Genomic DNA, 10,472 nt, shown 5'->3' with positions numbered 1-10,472 from the left:
CTCAAGCAGTGAGGGAAAACAAAGAGGTGCCAGAAGGTTAATAAATGTGTTAGATGTTTTAGGCAGAGAGTTGTCTTGTAAATTCTACTTTGGGATGAGTTCAGGACCAGACTTAGGACTTACTGGACAAAAATCATCCCTTTCATAAATGGGTGAAAGTCCTCAATGGATTTACACTTGTTTACACAAGGGCTGAATTAGATTGATTTTGAAACAAACTTTTTTTTTGAGGATCAACAACAACAAGCTATAACTTGTTTACAAATTATTTTTCATTTCTTCGTGCCTCTGCCCTTCCTCCTTCTGTCCCAGACTGGAAGCAGAGTCTTGAAATATTGTGAGAAAAGCTATTCTCATAGTATTTCTGGTCCAACGGGAGGCAGGAAGTAGTGAAAATCATGTTAAAGCATTTATTATTGGGAGATTTGCAGACCCAAAGGGTTCAGATGGTTTGGAGAAGTATCAAGTATTGTGGGTTCTGATCCTCTTTGAATCATTTGGTGTTCAGCCTTTACTTGCAGATTCCCAAATTACAGAGGACCTGATCCTATTCCTAATGACATCGATGGGAGTTTTTTCACAGCCTTCGGTGGGAGGTGAATCAAGCCAAAGTAACCTGAGGAGAGTTTTCAGCTCCTTCTTACTTTCTGCTCCTTGCAGGATTGTACATCAAGATGGTGATTCATTAAAGAAGGACCTTTCAAAGATAGTTGCTGGTAAGATCTACTTTCCAATGCATGCAATAACATAATAGATCTCAGAGGTATGGCAAGACTGCATATGAGTGGACAGTGAATAAATATACGAGGAGCTAATTAAAGATATAAACTGAGATCAGAAAACTTTTTGAAAGGCAATGCAATGTAAATGGAATATTTAAATATCATTCTTTGGAACTGGAGGTATTTTAACTTCACAGTCAAGGCCAAAACCAGAGAATCAAACAAAGGAAAAAGCACTATCTGCTCACAAAGGTGTAACATGAACTAAAGATAGGGCTGTGACAACAGAAGGCTTTATCCGACTGCTCTTTCAGCAGCTTTTGATTCCCACCCAAGGGATAACTCACCTCTTGGGCTCCATCAATCCACTTCCATTCTATGAAACCTCTGCCACCTCTCAAATCTGAGAGTGATGAATTAGGGGAGACAGTGTGTTGCTGTGTACATGTCTGCACAGAGGTGAGTTGAGAATATTCATCTCATTTCACTTGTGACCTTTTTTTATTCAGCAAACCTGAAAGGTCTGGGCTGCATAATCATATCTTGGGACACAAGATAAGTGAACTAATATATAAACAGTCTAATGTTTACATGACCTTATGATTTTACAGTCCATATAAATTTTTAATTGGACTCTTAAAATATAGTAAACAGCTATTATACAAATTAAGTGGTAATAGGTATTTTTATTTTTATTCATGAATTAATCTTAAAGTAAGCTGATTACATAAATCTTCAGCCAAGCAGTAGCTAATCCTAGGTACAAACATTATTTTGACAAGATACAGTCAAACAAACATTTTTGTGGCAAAATGTTATCAGATACTAGCAAATAATTAGGCTAAGACATTCCCTTCAATGTGAGCATTTTAGAGCTGTGATCATTAAGTGAAGGTACTGGGAGCAATCCAAAAGGGAACACAATATTGTAAGCACTTCAGAGTTCCTTTGTGGATTCTGATTAGGCTGCTGGACTCACTGATGTTTTCTTAAGTAAACACATTCACATATTGCAATGGTGGGGAAATCTTTATTAAATTAATGGCAAACAAAATGATGTTCATGTGAAGGAAATTATTATTCACCAAAATCTGTATTGCATTTCAAAAGAAAACAGGGGAGGTGTTGATTTAAACCACAAATGGAATGGAATTTCAGCTTAGCTCTGAGCATCCACAGTGAGCCCGTAGCCCCTAGTTTATGTCATTGTGAGAAAGAAATGATAGAGAAAGAAAAACATGTCTGTGTGCATATGTTAAAGCTGGAGTACCATTGCATACATTGAGCTCTCACGCTACAGCTCCTGCATGGATCTGAATCAGTTTTAACATTGCTTGTGTTTATTTCTTTACTTGCATTTACTCTGGTTCTCAAACAGTGGTATTTTTTTTTAAAAAGTACCTGTAATAACATCGTTAACTTACCCAATAGTCTGAATGGACTATTGATTAGTAGGTAATAAATAAAGGAGGTTTTAACAATGCTTATTATTTACTGGATCTGGTAAATACCTAATTAGAGGGTTATTGAATTTGAACAATGGTTGTTTGACATGATAGAATGTAGAGCAGTGGTGAGCAACCTGCGGCCCGTCAGGGTAATCCGCTGGCGGGCCGTGAGACAGTTTGTTTACGTTGACCGTCCGCAGGCACGACCGCCCGCAGCTCCCAGTGGCCACGGTTCGCCATTCCCGGCCAATGGGAGCTGCGGGAAGTGGCAGCCAACACGTCCCTGTGGCCTGTGCCTCTTCCCGCAGCTCTCATTGGCCGGGAACGGCGAACCGCGGCCACTGGGAGCTGCGGGCGGCCGTGCCTGCGGACGGTCAACGTAAACAAACTGTCTCATGGCCCACCAGCGGATTACCTGACAGGCCACGTGCGGCCCGTGATCCACAGGTTGCCCACCACTGATGTAGAGGAATATCTCCTTAAGTGACATTATAGTCTATTGTGCAAAAGCCTACTTAGAGATTTTTTTGTCATAGGCTGTATGTCTGATGAAGCTATTGGGTCAGTGACGTGGCTAGTGATACAACATCCTCTAATAGCTCCTTGAGAGTCAGTATCACTGTCTGTAAGGTGAGTATTGCGATCACACATGCACAATACATCTTGATGCAAAAATATCCTTTGAATTTTTGTCTAATCACAAAAATGGACTAGAAATAAGCACTATGTAAAATGAAATACCCTGAGTGTTCTCCTTTGATCCCCAAAGAATACCTGAATCTATCCATGATCCTAAATTAGAGCACAGAGTTCAATCCTGTAATGTGCTGAATGTCTTCAACCCCCACTGAATGTAAGCATTCCGCACCTGACAAGATCAGGCCACAATGCTTAATTGTTAGCTAAATTTCAACAGACTGTGAATTGCTAAGGCTTTGTATTGAATCTGTGAAAACAGGGAGTTATCAAATTCTCTGTACCAACAAACATAAAGTAGCATGATGAACATTGATATAATACTGAGGATTTCTCCCCTATTGGGATATTTACCAAGGAGACATGCTATTTACATTTAGTCTGACAACAGACAACAATACACATTCAGATGTGCTAACATACATGTAAAGTAGACATTGGCCCAAGCCCCCAGTTCAGATGTGGATTTCAAACAACCCAAATTAAGTAGGTGTTTGGGTCCATGGTTTTGGTTTAGCCCATTCGAAAGAAAAGAACAGTTGGAAATATCTGGATTAAGATTTTCACCCTACCCACCCAAAAGTGAAGGGGTATTGAGATGTGGAGTTTGGGGACCCACATCTAATCTATCAGGAGGCACAGCACAAGAGACATGGCAATGGGACTTTGGTGGCTTTACACTACCTCGCACCTTTGGGATCTAGGGGCTAAACTCTTGTTTCTTTAACTTATTTCAAGTGTCCCTGAGGGACCATCTGACAGCCCAGTACAGCAACATAGTAGTGTGTTCCAACCATACCTCTTATTTCCCCCAAGAGGTCCCCTCCAATCCCTACACTAGTAGGTTCAGAGAGCCATTACGCATCCCCCACTGCTCTGGGAATAATTTGCACCTGGCGTTATCTGGCAGTTTTCTGACCCCTTTGTTTTGGAGGAGCAATGCCAAGTGGCCAGAGCACAATTCAGAACTGGGGCTAATACTTGGGCATTTATCTAATGTAAAGATAAATAATATATCTTGAACTAATTTGCATAAGTTTTGCATATTTTAATCCTATGGGGTTTTTTTCTCATTAGTTGCTAGAACTTGGCATGATCCAAATTCCTAATCTCAAATCAATGTTTAGGATAAGTACAGTATGTCTGAATGCCTGCAGATTTTCAAGAGTTAAGAAATAATATTTTTTACTGGAAGATGTGCATTTGAAAGTTCTCATAAGCAAACCAATTGTTTGGCTTTCCACTTACAATGTTTGGTTTCTTGTTACATGAAGTACAGAGCGTGTAACTAAGCTGCTGCTCATTGTTTAAAAAAGTAAACTGCAAATCTCTCCAAGCTGCTCTCTTGTTTTATTTCTAGATTCTCTTTGCACAAACACATACAGTACATACTGTAAAATGGATTATTATCCTAAATTGGGGCCTTGGTGCATAACAAGTAAGGCAAAAACAAGGTTCAGTACAATTAACCAAAAACTTCAGCCAACATTTTAAATAATGACCATTGATTTTGGATGCCTCTCTTTTTCTATGCTCAATTTGGGACACTTCCAGCCACTCCCAGTCAGTGGTCCTCTTTTATGTTTGACCTTAATGTGCTGAAGAGGTAGCGACTGCAAGCCTTTGGCAAGCTAATCTGCCCAATTCCAGTGAAGCACAAAGACAAAATATACTGTACATTGGAATAACCTGGTTTAGAGAACGCAGCATATTTCAGTAAGTGATATTCACCCACTAGAGCTTTGCAAAAAATCTCACCAGCAATCAAGGTGCCTACATGTTCAGCAGGGAGCACTAAATCCTAGCTTTTCTGAGCTGCAGCAGAGCCTGAGGGAACAGTCCTGCTGGAATGGAGTTTACAGAAAGATATGCAGAGTGGCTGCCTGCAGTAATCACTCTGGTGCCCCCTGCTGCCACTCCTTCTGCCAAGTGTCTCAGGCTTAGGCCCTAGACCAGAACATCCCGAGAGCAGCCCTGCTCTCCACCCACCTTCTCACTTTCCCTGTCCTTTCTCCTTGGTGACCTTCCCCAACCACATTTTTCTCCTTCCCTTATTGCCGTTCTGACCACAAACTTGGCCCACTAGCTCTCTCTGTAGTTTTGTGATCCCAAGAAAGCTCTCACAGGAGCACACAGATTGTCAGAACTAGTCTACTCCAGCTGTTGCAGTTGTCCAGACACCCTGGAGCATGGGAGTAGCCTGTTCTCCATCACTGTTGTCCTCTCCTTCTCTGTGTGGCAAGGAATAGTGGGGGAGCAACCATCAGAAGCAGGTGGATCTGAATCCTGCATGCTAAAAAGAAGAGCGGGAGCATCTTACATTGTCTGTAGTTTCCACCACAAAGGATCACTAGCTTCGGGGAAATATTTGACAGTTCAAGATGCTAGCTCTAAGCAGCTGCTTATTAACTTTATTCCTAAAACCACTAATGAGCAAATATTTGAACTAAAATCTGACACACCCAGGGTAGTGCTAGTTTGCAAAACCCAACCTTCCTCTGATACATCAGCCATTTATTGCCACACTTCCAAACAAGCACTCCCTCCACCAGGACTGTGGACTAACATGAATCCTACCCTAGCAATAATTTTATAGGGTGTATACCATTTCTTGTTTAAACCAATACACAGGGCCTGATTTTTCCATTGCCCTGAACATTACTACATTGAAATCACAGTGTTTTCACCCACTGACACCATACGCAATGGCACTGAAACTGTGTCCAGAGAATGATTTTATAATGCTTGTAAACACAGTATTAAATGCTAGGTCTGCAGTGGCAGAATGTCATGTTCTACTGACATAGTTGCAGTGCTCATATGGACACGGCATAATATAGCTGAGGGGACAACCTGTCCAGAAAAATAAAAAGAAGAAATAGACAGAAAGTGGGTGATGGTTATTAGCCAGCCTATGAATCAGAGAGTAACAGGCATAGAACAGTATCAGAGGGGTAGCCGTGTTAGTCTGGATCTGTTGGGCATAGAACAGACATTCATTCATGAGCCTGGATGCCCCTGACTACACCAGGTTGAGAGTTAATTACTTCTTAAGGAGGCGGCCTCAGCATAGCCTCACTCATTCCTGCTATATCCACCCTCTCTTTTCTCCTCCCTTTCACACCATGCTTTCAGGCTAACAATCACACTGTTCTTTCTTTCCTTCTACATCCCTTTGGCTGTTTTTGTCTACTAGGGACCTATTCCACTCACTCTATTTCTCCAGCCCCATTCTCTATGCCCCGCTCATTCTGTTCCTGAATTATGACATTCACATATGGGTGGTACTATACTTCCTATTACACTCTCAATATGCTGTCAGGATCGTTTTGATATTGTCCTTGGCCATGCATCAAAACTGTTGCCAAAGTAAATTTAAAAGCCACACTCAGCAGTTAGAACCTCATCAAACGTTGAATTCTGATGGTAAAATTTCACCTCTATAGCTGGGTTCAAAATTAAATTGAAATGTGTTTGCATCAATACAAATGTGTTTGCATCAATAAATGATGATACCTAGCACTTACATAATACTTTTCACATAGATCTCAGTGCGCTTTAGAAAGAATAAGTATTATCAAAGTGTTTTACAAAGTGGATACTGGGCCCAGGTCTTGGCTATAGCAGAAATGTGCTTGGCACAAGACCCAAGGTGGGGGACAAAGTTGACTTTATGTCACATTTGCATTGTGCTGGCTGGGAGCCTATTCAGCCTCTGGCACAACTTAGTATAGCCTGGTTCTAAAATGAGCCTTGCTGACCATGGGCCCTCCCTTCTAACCCTGATATTCTATGATTCTATGAAATGGTTGTTCCTGAATCTTGGGGTAGATGGAGTACAGCAGCTCCCCATCCATGCCCCTTTGGGCCAGATATGCCCAGATAAGCTTAGGAGGTCAGTCAAGTTGACTTCACTGCCCCTTTGTGCTATCAGAATGACCTAACGGGGCCTCACAGGGCCAGCTAATCTGGATCAGTTACATCATTTCCATTTGTTTGCAGTTGGAGAAAGTGAGGCACAGGAAAGGCAAGTAACTTTACCAGTGTCACACAGCAGGTCAAGAATAGGTTTCAGGTCTCCAGACTCCCAGGTCCATCCCATATACACTGAACCCTTTGTTTCCATAATTGTATAGCAGTTCTCAAGTATGGAAGTCATCGCAAATATTCTGTTATTTACTAATCATATACATTTTTATGCCGTAATATTCAATGTTTTTTACATTCAATATGGTATTTTCATCTCCGTTTTTCTTCTAAATCTAAAGATGTAACATTTAAAGAAAAAGGAATCTTCAGCAAGAAACAGTCCAAATAAGCATTACAATTTTCAGGTTTCAATTACTCTAGAAGCGTAATAAGAAAACTCCCCCTACAGGCTTTCTCTTGTTAATGCAAGGTAAATATACATTTTCAGGCAATGATTTGTCCTGCTAAATATATGGTAAGTTATAAAGCCTGCCCAGAATACGTTAATTGCCTTCATAGCGGAAGAAGTATTTTCATCACACTATTGTATAGCTCATTTTCTTTATGAGATGAATAATGCAATCAGAACACCCACTCTCTTTTCCTCAGTCTCTCAAAACAAAATAGACTAGTTTAACTACAAATGTGAAAGTTGCATTTGCAAATGGCTAACAATTATCCTGTACATTTTTGCTCTTTATTACCAGAACTGCACTAGAACCCATGGGCCTAGAGCCAGGGATTACAGGGTCTGAAGCAAACAGTACTTCCTCATTGCCACCAGCTGCCCACAGAGGAGTATCACCAAGAAGTACTGAGATGTTAAGCTCTGCAGGATGTCTCGCCATAAGGCACATGAGCAACAGTCCTGATTCTGTGATTGGCTGGCACTCTCCATATAAACCAGGAAGTCACTTCTGGAAGTTGTGTGAGCAATGCAGACCTCTGGTGTGCTTCTGCCTGAGATGCCAATCCCTGCTGCAACTCGCCTGGATCCTGGATACTTGACCTTGGCCCAGCCTTTGACCCTGATCTTGGTTTACTATCTTCAACTTAGGGCCATTGCTGACGCTGGTGGAAGACCTTGGCCAGCCTAACCCCTATTCTCGCCTCAGGCTCTCAATTGGGTAATGGACTCTGACTCTGAAGTTTTGACCTGGCCAGTCCCTGGACTGACCTTCGACTCTTCAGCCCAGACACTGAGCATTTCACCCTGCACACAAGCCACCTATGATCCAGCCCTGGCTACTTGGCAAAAACATGTTTTCTTTTTACCTATTTTAAGAGAAGAAATGAATGAGAAAATTATTTCCTTCTTTTCTACTGAAAAAGTTAGTACTGCTTTATTTACCAAATGTCTGTTGTCTCAAGACATTCATCATGAACTAACATCATGAACTGGATACCAACAAACCAAGTGCAGCACATTTCCAAGTAACATTAACAAATACATGTTTAAAGCTCCAAGTTATATTATTATTTTAAGTTTCAGAGAGGATCTGTATTGTGCGTATGTGTTTTGAATAAATTACAGATCTGAAGTGTATCATATTCTGTATTCAGTATATGATGGTCAAAACATAGATGGAAACTATGATGTTCTTCTTGGCGATATTTATGTAGGTTCTGTCACTGGCTTAAGGTTTAAATAAAATCTGATCACAAAACAAATTCCCGTATTCCAAAACAAAACGACCACCACCGCCTCACTTAAATTAGAAAAGAACAAGTATGTCTTGATAAACTTGATCTTTATACGGCTAGCTCCTTTCTAGTGCAGCTATTCCTTTAGAACCCTCATTTTCTGGTGGTCAAGTTTATTATTTAACATAAAACTTTTTTGTGCATTGGAATTTTTCTTCCCTCTCCCACCCCTTGCTTTTATTGAACCCTTTATGAAGTTCAGTGGATTGGATAAAATGCAAGCCAGAACTAACCCCTATTTGATTTGGTTTTATAAAACCCAAATTAACCAGAGACTTTGCAAAAACTCAGCTTTCTTACCCCATCTCTATTTTTTAGTTATTTAATTTATTTCAATGGTATTTCTAATCATGTTGGTGGGAAAATATCGGTTTAATTTTACTTAATGAACAAAAAAGATAGGACAGTGTAGTGCTAACGCCATGTGTTAGAGAGAGGCCACCCGGTTCTATAAATGCAGTATAGGTCAATTCAGCCTGGCTCAATGGCTGATGCACACGCACCTAAGGAGATGAGAGAAAAAACAAAAGAAACACTGGTTCTGTAGATCTCTCATTGCTAGATTCACTTTTTTAAAAACAAGGTGCCCAACTTTAGTGTGCAGGATTCTTCTGTCTGTAATAGCACCCTAAGGGTATGTCTACACTACGAGGGTAGTTCGATTTCACTTAAATCGAATATGTGGAATCGATATTGCAAAGTCGAACGTGTGTGTCCACACTAAGGACAGTAATTCGACTTTGTGAGTCCACACTAACGGGGCAAGCGTCGACATTGGAAGCGGTGCACTGTGGGCAGCTATCCCACAGTTCCCGCAGTCCTCGATGCCCATTGGAATTCTGGGTCGAGCCGCCAATGCCTTCTGGGTAAAAAAATGTGTCGAGGGTGCTTTTGGGTAACTGTCGTCATCCGTCCGTCACTACCGCCCTCCCTCCCTCCCTGAAAGCGCCGGCGGGAAATCAGTTCGCGCACTTTTCTGGTCAGTGACAGCGCGGACGCCACAGCACTGCGAGCATGGAGCCCGCTGCGACCATCGCTGCAGTTGTGGCCGTTCTCAACGCCTCGCAGCTTCTCATCCACCTTTCCCAGAGGCAGATACAGAGAAATCAGGCGAGGAGGCTACGGCACCGCAGTGAGGGCCTGAAGTATGAGAGTAGCACAGAGCTGTCAGAAACCACGAGACCCAGCGCCGAGGACATCACGGTGGCAATGGGTCATGTGGATATTGTGGAACGGCGATTCTGGGCCCGGGAAACAAGCACGGACTGGTGGGACCGCATAGTGCTGCAGGTCTGGGATGAATCCCAGTGGCTGTGAAACTTTCGCATGCGGAAGGAGACTTTCCTCAAACTTTGTGAGTTGCTGTCCCCTGCCCTGAAGCGCAATGACACCCGGATGCGAGCAGCCCTGACTGTCCAGAAGCGAGTGGCCATAGCCCTCTGGAAGCTTGCAACGCCGGACAGCTACCGGTCAGTCGCGAACCACTTTGGTGTGGGCAAATCTACCGTGGGGGTTGTTGTGATGCAAGTAGCCAACGCAATCGTTGAGGTACTGCTCTCAAAGGTAGTGACCCTGGGAAACGCGCAGGCCATCATAGATGGCTTCGCCGCGATGGGATTCCCAAACTGCGGTGGGGCTATAGATGGAACTCACATCCCTATCCTGGGACCAGACCACCAGGCCAGCCAGTACATTAACAGAAAGGGCTACTTTTCAATGGTGCTGCAAGCACTGGTGGACCATAGGGGACGTTTTACCAACATCAACGTCGGATGGCCGGGCAAGGTTCATGACGCTCGCGTGTTCAGGAACTCTGGTCTGTTTAGACGGCTGCAGGAAGGTATTTACTTCCCGGACCACAAAATAAGTCTTGGGGATGTGGAGATGCCTACAGTGATCCTCGGGGACCCACCCTACCCGCTAATGCCCTGGC

At 42.6% G+C, this 10,472-nt stretch overlaps 1 long non-coding RNA gene across 1 annotated transcript; it reads left to right on the top strand.

The window, feature by feature from the left end:
• The first annotated feature begins 660 nt into the window (after positions 1–660).
• Positions 661–8,442, top strand: LOC112114051. The gene is made up of 3 exons (XR_002908717.1): positions 661–716; positions 2,707–2,800; positions 7,543–8,442. It is a non-coding gene; the product is annotated as an uncharacterized LOC112114051 (long non-coding RNA).
• The last annotated feature ends 2,030 nt before the right edge of the window (positions 8,443–10,472 follow it).

The sequence above is a fragment of the Terrapene carolina genome, unplaced genomic scaffold, assembly GCF_002925995.2.
Source record: "Terrapene carolina triunguis isolate 2854851 unplaced genomic scaffold, T_m_triunguis-2.0 Scaffold95, whole genome shotgun sequence".
NCBI classification, from domain to species: Eukaryota; Metazoa; Chordata; order Testudines; family Emydidae; genus Terrapene; species Terrapene triunguis.
This window is presented reverse-complemented; position numbering and strand designations above follow the sequence as displayed.